Below are 20,663 nucleotides of genomic sequence, written 5' to 3'. Positions count from 1 at the left end.
AGGGTACTTTTCTTTCACAGAAGGAGGGTTATATAGCACATAAAATATTTATACTGTAAATCAACATACTTAGTATATGTGTATTTTCTCTTAATTTTCTCTTTTCTTTCTCTCTTTTCTCTTTTTTCATTATTTATTTTAACTGCATATTGTCTCCCTTTCTAAATTCTCTCCTATTTACTATACTAATATAGTCTGTATATATTTAATAACTCACTATCTATACATAGATAAATAATAGTCTAAAATAATTTAATTTTAAGGTAGACTAATTGGAATAGTGAACTTACTTAATTGTTATTACAATATTTATTAGATTAATGATAGTCACTGTTATGCTTATTGGGACTGGGGACATGTTCGTGATTAACCCTGAAATGTTCTATTCATGTACATATGTCCTTTGAATTATTTCCTTTTAGTATTAACAAATACATAAAAAAAAAAAAAAAAAAAAAAAAAAAAAAAAAGGAGGGAAAACGTACTGTTGGTTAAGAGAAGTGAAGCTTTCTTCACATTCTATTTGCATTGCCAAAGCAACGATAAACAATTGCTGCAGTTTTCCAAGGACACTGTGAATCTACAAAGTGCATTTAGCCTCACACATAACAAATAATAAGAAAAAGTAATGTTGTTTAGTTATTAAAATGAAAAACAACCTAAACAAGGTAAAATAAATACATAATAGGACTATTTATATATATTTTATGATTTATCCTCATAGGATTACATATTTCTGGAAACACAACTGAAATGTTCCCAAACTACATGTGCACTGAAATGTAGCTGCTTGATTATAAAAAGTATTACTCATTTTAACGTGCTGATTCCACAAGATGTCTGCACTGTAAAAGTTACATTTTATATGTTACTTGAAATTGACAGTCTGTAGAGCACATGAAAAGATACATATTACTTTTTGCAACGTGTTATTTTTGCAGTTACCTCACACTCTGTACAAACTCACTTGGCAACTGATAGCTATTCATTTAAAATATCAGTTTAAATATTAAATGTGCCCTTGAAATGTTGTTGACATTTTGACAAAATATAATGTGAACTGTAAAATGAATGACTTGAAAGAAGTGAAGTTATGCATAGATTTCAAAGACAGGTCTTGACACTACAGTAAAAGTAAAAATGTATATTCACAGAAACAGACCATCTCTGATATGAGAGTTAACATGAACTTACCAAAAAAATATTCAATCATATTAAGACAAATCAGGGAGTTAGTGCATATGTTCCTAGATCATCCCATAGTAACTGATAAGGATATCTCAACTTGCAAGGCACTGTGGAAACTACTTCTCCTTAAAAAGAAGATGATCTCAAATACCTACAAAGTTATCATGGCCTCCAAAACGCATAAGGAGCCCATTTTCTCCAAATACTGGATAAAGAAGGATCCCTCTATTACCCGCAGTCAGATCTCAAATGCTATAAAGATTAGCTCTAGCCTCATACCCCTAAAAAAACTTAAATATACCCAGCTCATGGTAATAAACAATGCATACCTTACCCCTGACATTTGTTTGTGTCTTTCAGCTTTTCCCGGTTAGGGGTCGCCACAGCGGAACTCCGGTCCGCTAATGATTGGTAGTGGATTTTTACATACCGAGTTAACAGCCCTGATGCACAACCTTCAAAGAAGGCATGCCCCTTTCACGTATGCCTCCACACAGAAGAAGCTCTAGCTGAGAATTGAACGGGACAACGTCTTGCTATGAGGCGACAACGCTTTACCCCTGACATAGTTAACAAAATATACCCTAACTCTTCCCCTTATTGTCAAGTCTGTCAAAATCAAACAGATGATCTCTTACATATATTTTGGAGCTGCAAATGCTCATATAAACTATGGTGTGCCCTAAGAGTCCAACTGGAAAAAATTGGCTACGAAAAATCAACCCTTTCATGGAAATTCACTCTCTTACACATCCCTCCCCCAGTCCTATCAAAGGAGCGATACAGAATTCTAATTTCCATTTTTATGTTAGTAAAGTACTATATCTCTCTTAATTGGAAAAATAGGCACTCACTATCTTGGGAAGGGTTCAAGACTCTTGCTATTAAACACCTTAAGGCACATAGATACTTATTCCACAACATTAACCAGAAAACATATCTTAAAAAGAATATTGGAGAATGTTATTTGAACATATATTGAACTGATTATTTGATTACTGTTTTATCCTTTGTGTTACTTTGGGCAATGTATAAGTGTATATAGTTTTGTCTGTAGCCAGTTTGTGTTTGTTTGTCTGATGTTACTGTTAATGCCTAAATAAAACAATAAAGAGAAAAAAAAATGTATATTCACAAGGAAGTATTGAAATGTTATAGTCTTCCAGTTAAAATAGCTTACTGTCAACATTTTGCGATATCAGAAAGTTTGAAGAGCTAGGAAATTACTATTCTTTGTCTTTATAATGATTATTAGACAGATATTAGACTGCTTGTTTAATGAATTGTGACATATGTTTATGAGGAAATGTGGATTCAGTTATTCACATTGGACTACACATTCCTGGAAACTCAACTGAACTGTTCCTAAATTACTTGTGAATTTAAATGAAACTGCCTGATTATTAAGCATAATTTACTTTAACAACCTGAATCCATAAGCTATCTGCTCTATATATGCTACATTATATATGTCACTTGCATATGACAGTCTCTAGAGCACACGAAAAAATACATATTATTTTTGCAACATGCTATATTTGCACTAACCATACATTCTAAACTAACTCAATTGGCAACTGACAAGTTATTTATTTGAAACATCAATCTAAATATTAATTGTGCCCTTGAACTATTGTTGCCATTTTGACAAAACAAAACCTGAATTGAAAAAGGAATGATTTGAAGAAGTGAAGTATTGTACTAATTTCAAAGACAGCTATTGACACTACAATATAAGTAGAAATGTATATATGCAAGGAAAATGAAATGCTTTATACTTTTAGTTCAAATAGCTTATTGTTAACTTTTTGCTTTATCAGAAAATGTAAAGAGCTAGGAAATTATTTTGAATTTGTCTTTCTAATGTTTACTAAAGTGATGTTAGTCAATGACTTGTTTAATGGATTGTGAGTCATGTACAAGACGGACTACTGAATGTTATTTCTGTTTACCTATGTTTGCTGAATTTCTTTTATTAGTACTGATTTAAATTAAGGGAAAGAAAGGGAAGGGAAATCTCTATTTTTGGTCAAGGTAGGAGAGGCTTAAGAGTATTTTAACTGCCCCGAGAACTCTCTAAGATGCTCTAAATACTATTTGATTAATACTAACCTAAGTTAAGTCTTGATTACCATATAGGTACCTTCACATTCATTCTAGACCTGATGATATGATTACCCATTCTGGAAGTAGGCAGTGCCCTATGCAGGATGGGAATTGTCAGGGTGATCATAGTTCATTCTTAGACTCTGCTTTGTAAATCTATAAATATGTAAAAGCACTGCACACTAGAATGTAGGGCGCCTCTACTCGGAGTCAGGGTACCACTGATAAGCCATGTCTTTTCATAAGTGTAAGATGAAGTTGGTGAGCTGAAGAATGGGAAAGTAAAGGAAGACAGTACACCTACAGTAAATTCATATTTCATTGGTAATCACTCATTGTCTCCTGTAGAGTTCTTTTAGTCAAATTATTTTAGCAATAATCTATTTGTTGTTGGCTTATTTAGTGTATGCTCCTCTGTTGCATTTAATTTATCCAAAATGACATATCTGACATGTTTGGGCTCTCTTAAGGATAACTAAATATTGGATATTTTCTAAGTCAACATAATAATGGTCTACACTACTAACATTTCATCCTGATATATAAAATACTATAGAACAATAATAGAATATATAATTTCATATCTCTTTTAAGAAAATTCTCCATATAATAATTTAATATATGGAGCTCAGTTGATATTGTTGGTTAAATGTATGAGTGATAATCCAATAGATCTATCTTTATCTATTGGATTAGGAATGACTTTCATTCCATGTTTAATGGGAAATTCATATTTACTTGTATTTGATGCTTTAGAATTAATGTTTTATAGAAATACTTTTTAAAAGCCTCACCAGAATTTTACCCTACTTATATTTAAAGAAGAAAGAACATTAAATTACACTCCCAAGTTTACACACATAAAAATAACATCCGATGTTATCAGAGAATATGGTAAAACTACTATAATCAAAATAAAAAAAAAAGCAAAAAGTTTCTTCCAACAATAACCTGAAATGGATTTAACATTCTTATCATTAAATACTAATGGCTTAAATAATGCAAACAAAAGATCAAACTTACTAAAATATTTAAATCTAAATAAGGCACAAGTAGTATTTCTCCAAGAAACGCATTTTAAGACTAATGATAGCTTTATTTGGAACGCTAAGGACTATACAGTCTTAGCTCAATCCTCCTGTAGAACAAAGACAAAAGGCGTATCAATTCTCTGGAAGAAAACATAATCACTCCAAAAGTTATTTATAAATATGAAGACAAAGAAGGTCTACTAGCATTTGTTATAATTAAATTTAATAACAGAATATGGACCTTAGCTAATCTATATTGGTTCCCAGGAATTGGAGCAGGAACGGTTAAAAAACACCTACATTTTATTTCCAACAATTATAAAGGAAATCTTATACTGGGAGGAGACTTTAATTGTACGTTAGAAGCTTCTGAAACCACCAAGAAGTCTTTTTGCATAGCAACTATTTCAAAATCCTTAAAAAATGGATTGGTTCATTTCATTTAATAGACACTTTGAAAGTAAAAGATGATAAATCCTTATTATTTTCCCATAAAGACCATACATTTGGAACACAAACCAGAATAGACAAATTATTCATAGTTCAAGATTTACAAACAAACCCTCAACTTTTCAATAGTTCCATGCCCCTTCTCAGATCATGACTCTCTGATAATGAAGCTCCAAATAGAGTTTAAACCTTTAATCCTCTCAACTAGAATTCCATCATATATCACAAAAATTAAATAATTCAGACCCTGGATGTTATCAGAATTCCAATTATTTCTTGAAATTAATAATACAACAGAAATCAGTAGAGTCATGTTTTGGGACTCATTAAAAGTGTATTTATTTGGTAAGACCCTAAGCTGGTACAAAAACAAAGAGAGTGGGAATCTGAATCATTAGACATGTCAGACTCTTGACAACAAAATCTAAAAAAAAAATCAGAATTGTCCAGAAGTCAAAAAAGAAATAGAGGAATTAAATAAAAAATATAATGAAATTCTAACACACAAAACTTGTCTAGCCTTGGAAAAATTAAAAATAGACTCATTAGCCACCTCCCCAGATATCTACATAACTTATCTACAAGAATTAAAATACAATCTAAAGCGAATAACATTAGTAGTATATATCATGAAAAGAAAGGGAAAAAAGTATCAGATATAGGAGACATCCTTGAAGCATTTTGGTTCCATTATATGGAACACTTCAAAAAAGAAGATTTAGATACCAGCCAAATAAACTTAGATACAAACCTTATCAATATAAAAAAAAATCCAGAAAACTTAAAACTAGACCTAGAAAAACCTATATCCTACAAAGAAATTGTTGACAAGATAAACTAAAGTAAATCTAACAACACTCCAGGGATAGATGGTATAATTATGGAAATTTACAAACTCTTCCCTTCAACAGTAATCTCCCTTTTTCATAAAACCTTGCTAGAAGTCCAGTCAGAAGCAAAAATACCACCCTCGTGGAAATATTCTCTCATAACACCAGTTCTAAAAGATAATAAACCATCAGACCTTTGCATTTCATACAGACCTGTATCATTACTGAATAATGATTACAGAATATTCATGTCAATCCTAGCTAACAGAAAGAAAATCCCACTTTCAAAGACAATTAATAATGATCAAACTGGATTTTTGTATAATAGGCACACACATGATAATATTAAAAGGATACTTACTCTTATAGATTATGTGAATAAAAAAGATAGAGAAACACTTGTCATCGGATAACGCCTTTGATTCCCACAACTGGGAATATCTATTTAAAACTTTAGCATTATTTGAATTTCCTCCTCCCTTCATCTTATTAGTAAAAAACATATATAGTAATAACTTAGCCTACATTAAATTAGGTCCTTCCACCTCAGACTCTATCCATATAACGAAAGGTACTAAACAAGGATGCTCCCTTTCTCCTATTTTATTTGCTTTGGCTATAGAAATACTTGCAGAAATAATACACAATAATCCAAGAATAAAAGGAATAAAGGTCTATGACCAGTACATATTTAAAATAATGCTTTTTGCTGATGATATTTTATTAACCCTATCAAACTCCAGAGAGTCATTAGGAGAGCTAGAAGGAGTAATGGAGAAATTTTATAAGATTTCATGTCTACACGTTAATAGATCAAAATCAAAATTTTTATTTTTAAATAAGAAAAAAGACCTACAAGTTACAGATAAATCCATCATAGGAAAACAAGAACTTATGCTAAATTATTTAAGAATAGTGTTATGCAAAAATATAAACGAAACAATATTAATAAATTATAAAAACATTATTGAAACAATAAAAATATATATAGAAAAGTGGAACAAAATTATATTAACTTTTGAAGACAGATTGCAATTAATAAAAATGGTCTTATTCCCAAAATGCTATATGTAGCATTAGCAATACAGTTAATTCCTGAAAGATGCGTTCTTAAAGAGATAAACTCATGTTTAATAAAATTTTTATGGTATCCCAGAAAGAATAGAGTAGCTCTAACTCATCACATTAGACCCTGGAAACAAGGAGGATTGAACTTCGCAGAAATAGATACATATATAAAAGCATCTGTGCTTAAAACTACAATAGACTGGATAAGCCCAAATTATTTTGCCAACTGGAAAGAATTAACAATGGCTATATTAACAAATGAATTTAATCTGTTAAAAAAAAATTCAATAGTAGACAAATCAAACAAACCCTGGTACATACTATGCATAAGTATACAATATAATATAACAAAACCTTCTAAAACAACACTGATTAATCATTACATCAATTCCTTTATGAAACTTATCAATGCAAACATAGATCTAAAATGTTGGTTTGACCTTTTAATCCCATTTGCCAACACTAAGAACTTTCCTCACAAAATATATAGGGAAACAGTAACCTCCTGGGAACAAAATGGATTCTTATGTTGGTTCTAATGTGTAAATAAATTAAATGTTTTAGATATACATATGATAAAAACTGCTTACAATATTCCAGCACAGCACTGGTTAACCATACAAAGCATTCTAATGTACACTTAAGATTTATGCAGATTAATTAGTAATTCCTCATTTAAAGATATTCCAAATCTAATAGGTTTTCTGTATGAATTTATATATAATAGTTGTGAAAAGAAAAATTCCATTTCAAATCTATATCATCATCATCTTCTTTCAGCTGTTCTCGGTAGGGGTCGCCACAGCAGATCATCTGTTTCCATGTCTTCCTGTCCTCTGCATCTTGCTCTGTCACACCAGCCACCTGCATGTCCTCTCTCACCACATCCATAAACCTTATCTTAGGCCTTCCTCTTTTCCTGTTACCCAGTAGCTTCAACCTTAGCATCTTTTTCCCAATATACTCAGCATCTCTCCTCAGCACATGACCAAACCAACGTAATCTTGCCTCTCTGGCCTTGTCACCAAACCTTCCAACCTGGGCTGACCCCCTAATATACTTATTCCTATTCCTGTCCACCCTAGTCACACCCAGTGCAAATCTTAGCATCTTTAACTCTGCCACATCCAGCTCTAACTCCTGCCTTTTTGTCAATGCCACTGTCTCCAACCCATATAATATAGCTGGTCTCACTACCCTCTTGTAGACCTTCCCTTTAACTCTTACTGGTACTTGTCAGTCACAAATCACTCCTGACACTCTTCTCCACCCAATCCATCCTGCCTGTACTCTCTTCTTCACCTGTCTTCCACACTCACCATTACTCTGAACTATTTATCCCAAGTATTTAAACTCATCCACCTTCACCACCTCTACTCCTTGCATCCTCACCATTCCTCTATACTCCCTCTCATTCACACACATATATTCTGTCTTAGTCCTGCTGACCTTCATTCCTCTTCTCTCTAGAGCAGATCTCCATCTCTCCAGGGTCTCCTCCACCTGCTCCCTACTCTCACTACAGATCACAATGTCATCTGCAACCATCATAGTCCATGGGGACTCCTGTCTGATCTCGTCTGTCAACCTGTCCATCACCATTGCAAATAAGAAGGGGCTCAGCGCTGATCCTTGATGTAATCCCACCTCCACCTTAAATGCATCCGCCACTCCCACCACAGACCTCACTGATGTCACACTACCCTTGTACATATCCTGTACCACTCTTACGTACTTCCCTGACACTCCTGACTTCCTCATACAATACCACAACTCCTCTCTAGGCACCCTGTCATATGTTTTCTCTAAGTCTACAAAAACACAATGCAACACCTTCTGACCTTCTCTGTACTTCTCCATCAACACTCTCAGTGCAAACATCGCATCTGCAGTGCTCTTTCCCGGCATGAAACCATACTGCTGATTACTAATCAAAGAGTTAATAACATATAAAACAATTCCCAAACCATCATACTGGCAGTTCTTAACAAAAGGTCAGTCAATGCAGTTAACAGAAGAAATTAAAAGTAACATCTTACTATCAGTTAATTACACCTCTAACACACAGTACTGGAAAATATTTAACTGGAAATACTTACAGAACATTTTTAAAATGTAATAAAATTAAATCATATTGGAATGGAATCAAACATTTTTATAAGCTTTATTTAATGAATCCTTTACCTTAACTAAAATATTGATAATACTAAATGTAAATGAAGGTCCCTACCTGAATAAGACAAATATGTATTTGTTATGGACAATACTTGGTATATCTAGGAAATGCGTAACCAGAAAGTGGAATTCAAATTCACCCCCGACCTTGGAAGAATTCTACACTTTACTGAAGACAATTGCATTGATGGAAATAAAAATCAAACAACTACGAATCTATAACAGGCCATTGGTAAATAATCCTTGGAAGAAAGTTATATTTTTGTTGGACACTGCAATAATCAATATTGCATCTCTGATAACTGATCTGTTAATTCTATATCTAATAACATGCAGTGTATATAATTGAAAGTCAGGCTTTTGTAAATATTGTATGTAGTTGTTTAAAATGATATTTAAAAATATTATGTAAATGTTATTTTAATTGAAAATAAAAAAAATTTGAGAAAAAAAAGAACTACCAATTGAACAAATTCTGCACAAGAACTCCCCACAGTCAAGCTTGGAAAGTAGATGCCCTGTCCTTTACCTGGGATAGCCTCTCAGTTTATGCCTTTCCCCCTCTGCCTCTCCTCTCAAAGGTTCTACTAAAGATCAGGCAGGACAAGCCAAGGACAATACTGATTGCACCATGCCAGGACTGGTACACCCTCTTGTGCAGTATGACACTGCTACAACCATGGCACCTGCCTCAGACCCCTTCCCTGCTGTCTCAACAGGTGGGCCAGATTGTGCACCCTCAGCTTCAAATATTGAACCTTGCAGCCTGGCTAATTTCTTAAGCTCTCCTCTAGCATCACTCAGTAAGCAGGTGCTGGATGTCATTCTGGAGGCAAGGAGGCCTAGTACTAGAAAATCCTGTGCTGAAAAGTGGAAAAGATACTGTTCCTGGAGCCAGGCTCAGGGGATGGGCACAACAGCACCCAGCTTACCTCATATTCTGGAGTACTTAACAGAAATGCTCCACAAGGGCCTATCCTTCTCGTCAATTAAAATTCATGCCTCTGCCTTTTCAGCACATTATAATACTGAGCCACTCCTCTTTTCTCACCCCTTGCTAAAACAATTCCTTAGAGGGGCCAAAAATTTAAGACTCCCCCCAGGAGAGCTCCCACTCCAGCCTGGGACCTTAACTTTGTATTGAAAAAGCTCACTCTTCCCCCCATTTGAGCCAGCTGCAACAGCAGAGTTGAAATTCCTTTCTTGGAAAACAGCCTTCCTCCTAGCCATCACTTCAGCAAGGAGTGTCTGAATTACAGGCCCTCATGGCAGTGGAACCCTTCATTATCTTCCATGCAGACAGGGTTTCCCTCAGGACTAATCCTTCCTTTATGCCCAAGGTGGTGTCTAGTGTGGCCCTAAATCAGTCCAGTCATTTGCCTACTTTTTTCCCTAATCCACAAAACAAAGGGGCATGAATACTGCACTCTCTGGACGTGCACAGACAACTTAGATTTTATTTGGAAAGGACTAAGCCTCTCAGAAAAGCTGAACAACTGCTAGTTGGCTTTGCTGCAGGGGCAGAGGGGAAGGCCATTTCAAAGCAAACCATTTCCAAATGGATAGCCCATTGCATTCATTTCTTCTTCTAGCACCATTCAAAGCCTGCCCCACAGGGGATAAGATCACATTCCACCAGGGCTGCATCTACCTCTACAGCATTTCTCAGGGAAGTCCCTACCAGGGACATCCTGGAAGCTGCTACCTGGAGCTCAATACATACCTTCACCAAGCATTACCACCTGCCTATCTTTTCTAAATCCAGAGCTGGATTTGCCACAGCAGTCTTGCTGGGCTTAATAGCTGGCTCTAATGCTCTTTAACTTCCTCCTGCCTTCCTTAGCTTTGGGAATCAACCCAAATGTGATGACTGCAACAGTGAAACATGAAGAACAAAGTACAGTTGTGTACACTTACCATAAATGTAGATGTCTGAGTGTATTCACTGTTGCAGTCCTGATTACCCTCCCCTCCAGCCCCCTAACTTCTCTTGGCTCTACCTTTCCTTCTTGCTTGGTATATTTATTTTTTCTTGTGTATTTGCTTTTTGATGGGGATGTACCATACCATATAATTGTATCCTATTGTGGGGGCACCTGACATCTGGGACAAGAAAAAATGATGTACTGGCATCGGCTTCATGTTTTATACCCCTGACAACCTTACTTCATGGAAGAAGTGATAGTATCCGATGTGGAAATCCAAAGACTCTGGTATTCAGGCCGGCTGAGGGCTACCTGCAGGCAGATAACCCAAATGTGATGACTGCAACAGTGAATACACTCGAACATCTACATTTATGATAAGTGTACACAACTGTACTATGTTCTACTAGATTACCATTGAAGTAGCAGCCCCTTCCCTCATCTCCCTTATCTGGTTGCTTTTGTATTACCAAGGTGTGGGAATATATAACATTGTCTTTGTAGTTTCTGTTGTTTTTTGTTTCCTAGCCTTTTCCTTTTGGGGATTATGCCTCTTTTCTCAAAGAAGGAAAGTTCAGATGATTTTTGGTACTCTAACTGTCTTTTATATGGAGCTCTGTTCAAGCTCCTAACAGTCAGAGTATGTGGAATGGCACAGTTGGTCCTCTCCTTGACAGAATTCTGACTTCTGTTGCGAAGCATTTGTTAATACACTTGAGCTCAAAACCAGTTTGTTTTATATTGACTGTACTTTTGCACTCTGGTGGGAGCAGAGAGCTAAATTCAACCCATCTAACGTGGGAACTACTGGCCAATAGCTTATTGTGTTTTTGTCTGACTGGCCTGAGGGGTGAACTTTATAAAAGTCTTTTATCCTGCTGGTATAAAAGCTTTGCATTTGCACATCACACAAACATGGTTTCCCATGGTTCCATATAAGCAAACCTCTCCAAGTTAAAATCCTCCATAGAAACACTCTCTATAGTCTCCAAGTGTTCACAGCTGCTTGAAGACCTGCCAGTTTGTGCAGAGGGTGGTACTAGTGCAGGTCATCTAACAGTATACTACTAAACACTCTCACTTTAACCTTTAAGTGACTCTCCCCTGATACTTGCCATCTAGAAATTGTGTTTCCTTGCCTTACATATCATGGGCTACATTCAGACCTGCTGAATCTAGACTGTTTGATACCACTGTGCTCTTGAACCAGACATCTTACATTAAGATGGCCTCCCTGCACCCCTGTGGCAGATGTGTGTTGCTCAGGATGCATCTGAGTTGGGGATTGCTGGACAAAGGCTCAGTTTGGGGTTTTCCCACTGGCAATTGTGTTAAAACTAAAACTGTTTACATCTGCCTGCATATAAGCCTCACATTTGTGCTGGTTTGTGCTCAGTTTACCAGAGCTGCTCAATGTTTAGCAACTTTAGCCAGAGGTCTGGAGTGCATCTGCACTGAAATCCAATGCATCCACTGAAACAAAAATTAAAAATAAGCATATTTTAAGCCAGCACTGTATTTTGTTAACTGTGTTTAATTGATTTGCTATTTCATTTTTACTGTTTGTGACTGCTTTTGACAATGCACTTTGAAATTATATTTCATTGCCTTATATAGCATAGGCTAGATTCAGACCTTCTGAATCTAGGCTGTTTGGTACCACTGTGCTCTTAAACCAGCCATCTTACATTAAGAGGACCTATCTGCAGCTTAGGGCCCATCTAAAACAAGACCTAGTGGACCCACTTGGTGTACTCTTTAATCACAGCTTGAGAAGTGGCTATGTTCCTGCAGAATGGAAAACAGCAACAGTAATCCCCCTACACAAAGGGTGGCCATCAACTGACCCTGGGAACTACAGATCCATAAGTCTAACCAGACTCATCTGCAAGGCCATGGAAAGAGTTATCATGAACTTTATCAACAAGGACATAGGTGATCTCCAAAAGCTGGACCCAACCCACTTTGGCTTCATTAAGGGAAGCTCATGCTTATTAAACCTGATAGATTTCATTGAGAATGTCACCAAAGCCATGGATAAGACAGTGACACAGCCTATCCTGACCTTGCCAAGGCTTTCAACACAATTCCCCACTCTTGCATTGTTGAGAAGCTCTCCCAGCTGGGGATTAACCCTTACATTACTAAATGTGTATTCCTTTGGCTCACCTACAGAAAACACTCTGTCAAAATTGATGACTCCACCTCCACCAGTAGACCCCTCACCAGTGGAGTAGCATAGGAGTGTGCGCTTGGTCCCTTACTGTTTGGCATCTATTTTTCAGAAGTCCAGACCAAAGTAGATGGCTTCTGGCTCACCAAGTTCTCTGATGATTGGAAACTGGGAGCAATCTTTAAGTCCAAAACCACTTCAATAATAGGAAACACTTAAGGACACAGAGTTAAACTTTAATAAAACCAATGCCCTTGTTCAGTGTGCAACAATAAAAAAAATCATTGAGTCCCCCAATGATGTCAGTATATTACAAGAAGGGCTAACACAAACAAATGACTCAACCCTTATCAGTCCATTATTAAAGTATAATGCACCCTTTTGCATGTACCTCACCAGACACTTTCAGCAGCTGGAGAGACCTCAGAGGCTTCTCACTAAGAAAATATAGGGACTCCAAACCATGACCTATATGGACATGCTGAAAGTCCTGTCACTTTACTCTGTATCTTATAGGCTGCTGACAGGTAACTTGTGCCTGGCCTATAGGGCAATCTCCAACCCTGCCCGAATGGAAATGCTGCACATCCATAAGTTAAATGGCACAAGAGTCACTTGCTCTAGAGAACTCAGACTAGCTTATGACATTAACAGAACATGCTGGAGAGACAGATATGTCTCCCAGAAACTGACACTTCTCTGGAATAGACTTCCTATTCATAGAAAAAAGGGCTTCTCACTGACCCTATTCAAACACCACCTAGATAATTGGATGGGAAAACCACAAATTCGCCCCTAGAGTGGCACCCATATCCCTCATGGACAGAGGTAGCCAGTGTTGATCACAGACCCACTCTGTTCATAAACTTATTCTATGATCTACCCAAAAAGAGAAAATAGAGATACTTGGGATTAACATGGCTAGGCTTGTAAAGGCTTTAGGGCTGCTAGTCTAGTAACCTCCTATGAACCTATGAATCTATGAACTATAACCCTAATAACTTAAGCTACTACATCAGTAACCTATTAGAAAGGCTACTGTTATGGCAAGTTTTTTCTTACACAGCTGTACTTTTTATATAATATAAAAACTGGATTAGGTTAAAATTAGTAAAAAAGGCAGAAAACTGGTTATAGATGAAAGGATGAGGGTGGATAAGGAAAATAAGGTATTATGAAGTTTTTATTTTTCCAAGTATAAAAAAGGAGACAGAATGTTGAAGATTTTTATTTTAAGAAAGGAATACTTTTTTTTTTAATTTTGTATCACATTATTTTTATTTTTTCATAGGTTCATAGGTTTATAGGTTGGGACTAGGCTATTGGCCCTAGGGACTGTATAAGCCTAGCCAAAAAGGTACCCTGACTTTCGCCACCCAAGAAAATTATTTTCCTGTGCCCCTTTAAGCAAAGCCACAGAAGTGATCCCCGGGGTGAATTTCCTATTTCCCATCCAATCATCAAGGTATTTCTTGAAGAGTGCTAATGAAGACCTCTGTTTGACATAGATAGGTAGTCTGTTCCAGAGTATGGGAAGTCTCTGGGACAGGAATCTATCCCTCCAGCATGTTCTGTTTATTGTGGTGACAAGGTTTAGGTTCCTAGAGTGTGTAGCTCGGAGGGATTGAGATTTCTTTAAGTGGAGCATGTCCAACAACTCTGGGTTTGACATAGCTTTGTATGTTAGATAGAGATCGCCTCTAAGTAGGCGATGGAGTAAAGCTGGAGTTTTTTGAGATGGTCTGCATAGGGCATCTGTTTGAGGCCAGTAATCCTCTTTGTGAGTTATTTCTGCAGCCTTTCCAGTTGTTGTAGATGTTTTGTGAGGTACATACCAAAAGGGGCGTTGTACTCTATAATGGGTCTAATGAGTAGAGGGGAACAATGACCTCTTATTTTCTGAATGAGAAACCTTTTGTGATGAGGTGTGCCACGTAGAAGGATTTACTGACTACTGTAGTGATGTGATTATCAAAGGAGAGACTACTGTCCACCTGTGTCCCAAGGTCTCTTATCACACTTTCAGTGTTAAGTAGACTACCACCTATGTGGTAGTTCATGGGTACAGAGTTTTTACCAAAGGGGATGACAGTGCACTTTTTGGCATTGAGCTTGAGGCCATGTCTTTGACACCGGGCATCTGTCGCAGTGAGGCCCTTTTGTAGGATGTCCACATCATTAGGAGTTTTGATTATGGCTCCTAGTTTGCAGTCATCTGTGAACTTAGTTATCCAAAGACATTCTGTGTTAGCCTGTACTTCAGAGAAGTAGATACCAAACAGGAGAGGACCCAGGAGTGAACCCTGTGGTACGCCACTTGTCACTGGTCTGAAGTAGGATTTGGAGTCTGCTACTTTCACAGTGTGGGTTTTGTCAGTAAGCCATTTGGCAACCCATCTTGTGACATAGGGATTTATACCTAGTTTAGTGAGTTTATCTATAATTTCAGAGTGGGGGAATGTGTCAAAAGCCTTGGCGAGATCTAGATAGGCTGTGTGAACCACCTTACCCTCATCTATGGCTTTGATGACTGTTTCAAAGTAGTCTAAAAGGTTTAGGAGACATGATCTGCCTTTTACAAACCTGAACTGTGTGGGATCCAGAGTTTGGAGATTACCAATGTCTTTGTTTATGAGTTCCATGATGATACGTTCCAAGGCCTTGCAGACCAGGCTCGTCAGGCTAATGGGGCGGTAGTTCCCGGGGTCTGTCATGGCTCCCCCTTTGTGGAGTGGGATAACCATCGCAGTGCACCATTCTATGGGCACAAACCCTGAGGTGAGGCTATGACTGAACATGGTACTTAGGTGGGGTGCCAGTTCATTCTGTAGTTTGTGTAGAATGCAGCCTGGGATGTTGTCAGGTCCCATGGATGCTGTATTCTTGGCTTTGGAGAGTGAGGTTTTTACCTGTGCAGCCATGATTACAGCAACTTTGCATTCTTTCGGTATAGAGATGGGCCCTTTAGGGGGTGAGAGGAGGGTAAAGTTAACACTGAATCTATCTGCCAGGATGTTGGCAATATCATTTAGTTCTGTATATTTAGTGTGTTTGTGCTGTAACTCAGAGCAGATCTGAGTGTTGCCATTGAGATTCTTGACGTAGCTATAGAATGCTTTGTGGTTGTCTTTAGAATCAGTGGTGATTTTATTTTCATAACTAGCCTTGGAGGATTTTATAAGGGCTCTCAGCTTCTTACTGAGGCTGACCAGGAAGTTCCTCCAATCTTGGGATTTTACTCTTTTTTTGCAACAGTTTCTTTCTTCTGTTGTAGAATTTGTTTATGGCAGAAGACCACCAGATTGGCTTCATTTTTTTGGAGGATAGCATCTTGGTTTTGTTAGTGATAGCATATTCCATGCACTCGTGTAAGTGCTTATAAAGTGCATTTGTGCAGGATTCAGCAGTCATACCTCTATTGTCCATCTGCATGAGTGTCATGAAGTTTGCCACTTTTGTCTTAAGAAGTATGAAGTTGGCTTTGGAGAAATTTTTTACGGTTGTTTCCCTAATGGGGGTGGGGGCAGGATGTGGATGTCTAGGGTGATTAGCTTGTGGTCGGATCTGTCCAACGCGGAGTTGACCTCTGGTGTGGAACACCGGTCGCCCATGTTGGTAATGACCAGGTCTAGGATATTGTTGCCCCTGGTGGGGGTGTGGATAAGTTGATCCAAGGCATTGGAATTTATGAATTCCAGAAAACGTTGAGCAAAAGAGTTGGTACATGAGTAGTTTTCCCAGTTAATGGTGGGGTAGTTGAAATCACCCATTATTAGGGTGTTGGGTTGTACCCTATCATTTTCCAGTGTATCAAGAAAAGAGGAGTGGGAATCCTGGGGCATGGTGGGGGGTCTGTAGCAAGCTACAATTTGGATTGTGGCCTTTCCCAGAGTTAGTTGCACTTGGATAATCTCGGATGCATTATGCTGAGCAACTAGCTTGGAGGTGTGGACATCCTTAATGAATATGGCGCCTCCGCCTTTAGTGTTTCGGGTTAGGTGGCTGAAAGGTGTGGTATGAAATATAGCCAGCTAATGAGGAGTGCTCTCTGGAGCTTTGAACCAGGTCTCTGTCATTGCACAGATGTTGATGTTCTCCATTTTAAGGAGTGCCTCGAGTGAGTGCATTTTGAGGTTTAGACTTCTAGCATTGAGTAGCATTACCCACAGATTTTGCTTGCTTGTACCTGCTATGGTGGTGAATTTGTCATTTGAGCCTTGCCAAAATAAATAAATAAAGGACTCCTATGCTTTTCAATAAGAGATCTGCCTGAGGTACCTCCAAGTCAAGCAGAAAAGACTTCAGTTTTACATCTTATACAAAAAAACGCAAGCTCAGGAGTGCAGTATATCTAATACTGCACAGCAGTGCAGTAATTTGAAAATTAATCCAATAACCTGAATGAGAATATAACCCAGAGGTTTTCGATCTTTCAGCTCCAAATACAAGTGCTTTATCTGTTGAGCCACTACATGGAATGCTTAGTATGTAATTATTATTTAAATAGTACAAATGTTGTGATATAATGCTGAGCTTTTGCACCAATATTGCAATCTTTGTTCTTCATCAAAAAGTACCATGGGCTCTTTCATTAGCTCAGGCACATGGACCTTTGGCTAAATATCTGAACAGAGTAATGGCATTTCAGAAGTACACACCCAGTTTATGCTGGACTGTGGTATGGTTCAAAATGCCTAGTGTAAAGATGAAACTCACAGCCTTCTCATACTTTCAGCATCAAGACCATGTGTGCAGCATAATGAGTTACTGACACTGAAGCCCTGATGTCAGTAGTCTAGTTAAGAAATTGGTCACCAAAGACAAGACCTCTTACTACGATTCTCCCCAACTGGACAACAGGTCCAACCAGAGCAACTTCTGGACTACTCGTAACAAAATATTTTACCCTGGCAAGCCTTCTTGCCCCTCAACCTTCCCCAACAAATCTCCTCCAGAAATTGCTACCCTTCTCAACAAACACTTCATTGACACTATCCAAAATCTTACACCCTCAAATATTAATGCTGAAACTATCACTACTACCAACAACCCTCATAGCCAGAATCTCTTTTCATTTAAACCGGTGTCAACTTCCTACATCAAATCCCTTCTTCTTAAGCTTAAACCATGCTCTCCCACTACCGATAATCTACCTCCTACATTTCTCAAACTCGCTGCTGAATCTATAGTCTATCCTATATCCATTCTTATTAACAGATCTATACAAGAGGCTACAGTTCCTACTATCTGGAAATCCTTCTATACTATCCCACTGCATAAGGGTGGCAACTCCAGTGATCCATCTAACTATCGTCCCATTACTATTATTTCTCCCATCTCCAAGTTGCTCGAAAAATGCATACATTCACAACTTCTCAACCATCTCCTCCAACACATCCTTCTCACTCCCACTCAGCATGGTTTCCGTCCCCACCACAGCACATCCACTGCCCTCCTCTCTTTCACTCATACCATAGTCAATGCCCTTGATAGCAATCAACTAATATCCTGCCTCTTCCTTGACCTTTCCAAAGCCTATGACACAGTCTCTCACCCTATACTACTTTCTAAATTATCTAACCTCAACCTGTCTTCTTCCCCCCTTGCTTGGTTCTCCAGCTATCTCTCAGGTAGGCAGCAATCTGTCAAAAGGCTCTCCTCCTGCTCTCCCTTTATATCTGTTCCAACAGGTGTACCTCAAGGCTCTATCATGGGTCCCCTCTTATTTAATATCTTTACAAATGAATTATTCACCTCTTGCAGACAATCTTCTCTTATACAATATGCAGACGACTCTACACTCATCTCAATCCCCAGTAGTATCACAGACCTTCTCACCCTTACTCAAAACTCCTTTCTATCCACAGAGAAATGGCTATCTGACAATCTGCTTATCCTTAACCCTAAGAAGACCAAGCTCCTGCTCTTTCTCCCCCACTCTTTTTCCAATCACAAATCTACATTTACCATAACATCCTCTAATAACACAATCATAAAACCTGAACCACATACTAAACTGTTAGGCGTCATTATAGATGATGAGCTCAAATTTAACTTACACTTACTGGAAGGAATAAAAAAACACACCAGAAACTCGGCTTGCTCTTTCGTAACAAAAGATTTCTTACTCCAAATGCTAGACTCTCCCTAACTCAGTCCTTCCTCCTGCCCCCACTTTTCTACACAGCCCCAATACTAACCAATATACAAGCTACTACCATGAACAAACTGCAACAAACTTACCATAAAATTGCAAGATTCATTACTAACTCCCCCTACAACTCCCATCACTGCCTTGCCCTGAACTTATTACAATGGTTTGAATTCCCTCAACTACTGCTACTTTCTCAATTTCAAGCTATTCACTCCATTCTATACAGGCCTTCATCCTGTCCAGCTCTCACTACTCTTGTATCTACCTATACCCATTCTATAACCCTCTGCACCTCTAACCAACAACTTCTGAATGTAGACCATCCAAAGAAGAACACAGGCAAACTGCAATATAACTGCTCTATAGCCCACACTTGGAACAAACTTCCTCTGAACATCCGCTCCATCATACACCCTGCACACTTTAAAAAGGAACTCAGACATTATCTTCTCAACACTAAATCATGTCTCTGCTTAGAACCTACCTGATATGTCCCCTTTATACAAATGGTGCTCCTTTCCTCTGAACTCCTGAAAGCACCTATACCTTCCTACAAAGCCTATGCAATGAATTCTGATTCACTTGTATATCTCTTATTTGATCACTTGTATATAACTTGTTTTTGTACATAAAAAAAAAAAACACATTAGGGGTTTATATACTCATTTCTTTGAGAAAACCTCCTTGCTGTAATTTGAATATGTTTGAGTCATAATTTGTATTAATATATTATGTGAGTTATAATTGGTTGTGGTACTTTCCATGTTGTGTTACCTATGTTATCCTAATTGTTTTTGTAATTGGAGCTTTTCTCCTCGGGTCTCCACTGAAAATGGGCTCCTGCCCAGCTGGACCAACCCGGTTAACAAATGTCAAATAAATAAATAAATGTGTTAATTAATTAATTAATTAATTAATTAATTAATTAATTAATCAATCTTTTGCAAAAAAGAAAAAAATGAGTGTACTACTCATTTGTACCAAAGGGAAACATACAGGCATGCATAGAACATCATTTCCAAATGCTGTCACTATGAATCATGGTGTTACTCAATGAGGAATCAACATAATTAGAAAAGTTAATCAGAATATCAACCCAATGAAAACGTTATATTTAAGTATTTTTGCAGAGCCCTCACACAGTAGACTGACATACATGTACCAACTCCATTTTTGCACAAAAAGAAGATAGAGTAATCTCCCAAAAGGAAAGACTCACTGCCTGTGCCCACTTAAGACATACAACCATCAGTGACCACCTAAGAAAAGTCAGTGATCAGACAGTTGAAGTTCACAGAGTTAAGCTGAAAAATAAAAACATCACCCAGTTTGCATTCAACAAGCAGCACTGCATTCTTACTAAACTTCAGAAAGAAAGTTTCATGTTCCCAAGCAGAGGAAACGTGTGGCTATCAGAGATAATGAGCAGTGCAAACTAGATGAAGACAAGCATAAAAATGAGTGATAAGTAACAGTGGATATATAATAGTCTTCAAATGATACACCAATATTTGAACCAGGGACCTAAATCATCAACAGATAAATACAGCATTGTAGTGAGGT

This window comes from Protopterus annectens, chromosome 2.part1 (assembly GCF_019279795.1).
Source record: "Protopterus annectens isolate FY-2018-M chromosome 2.part1, PAN1.0, whole genome shotgun sequence".
Taxonomy (NCBI): domain Eukaryota; kingdom Metazoa; phylum Chordata; order Ceratodontiformes; family Protopteridae; genus Protopterus; species Protopterus annectens.
This window is presented reverse-complemented; position numbering follows the sequence as displayed.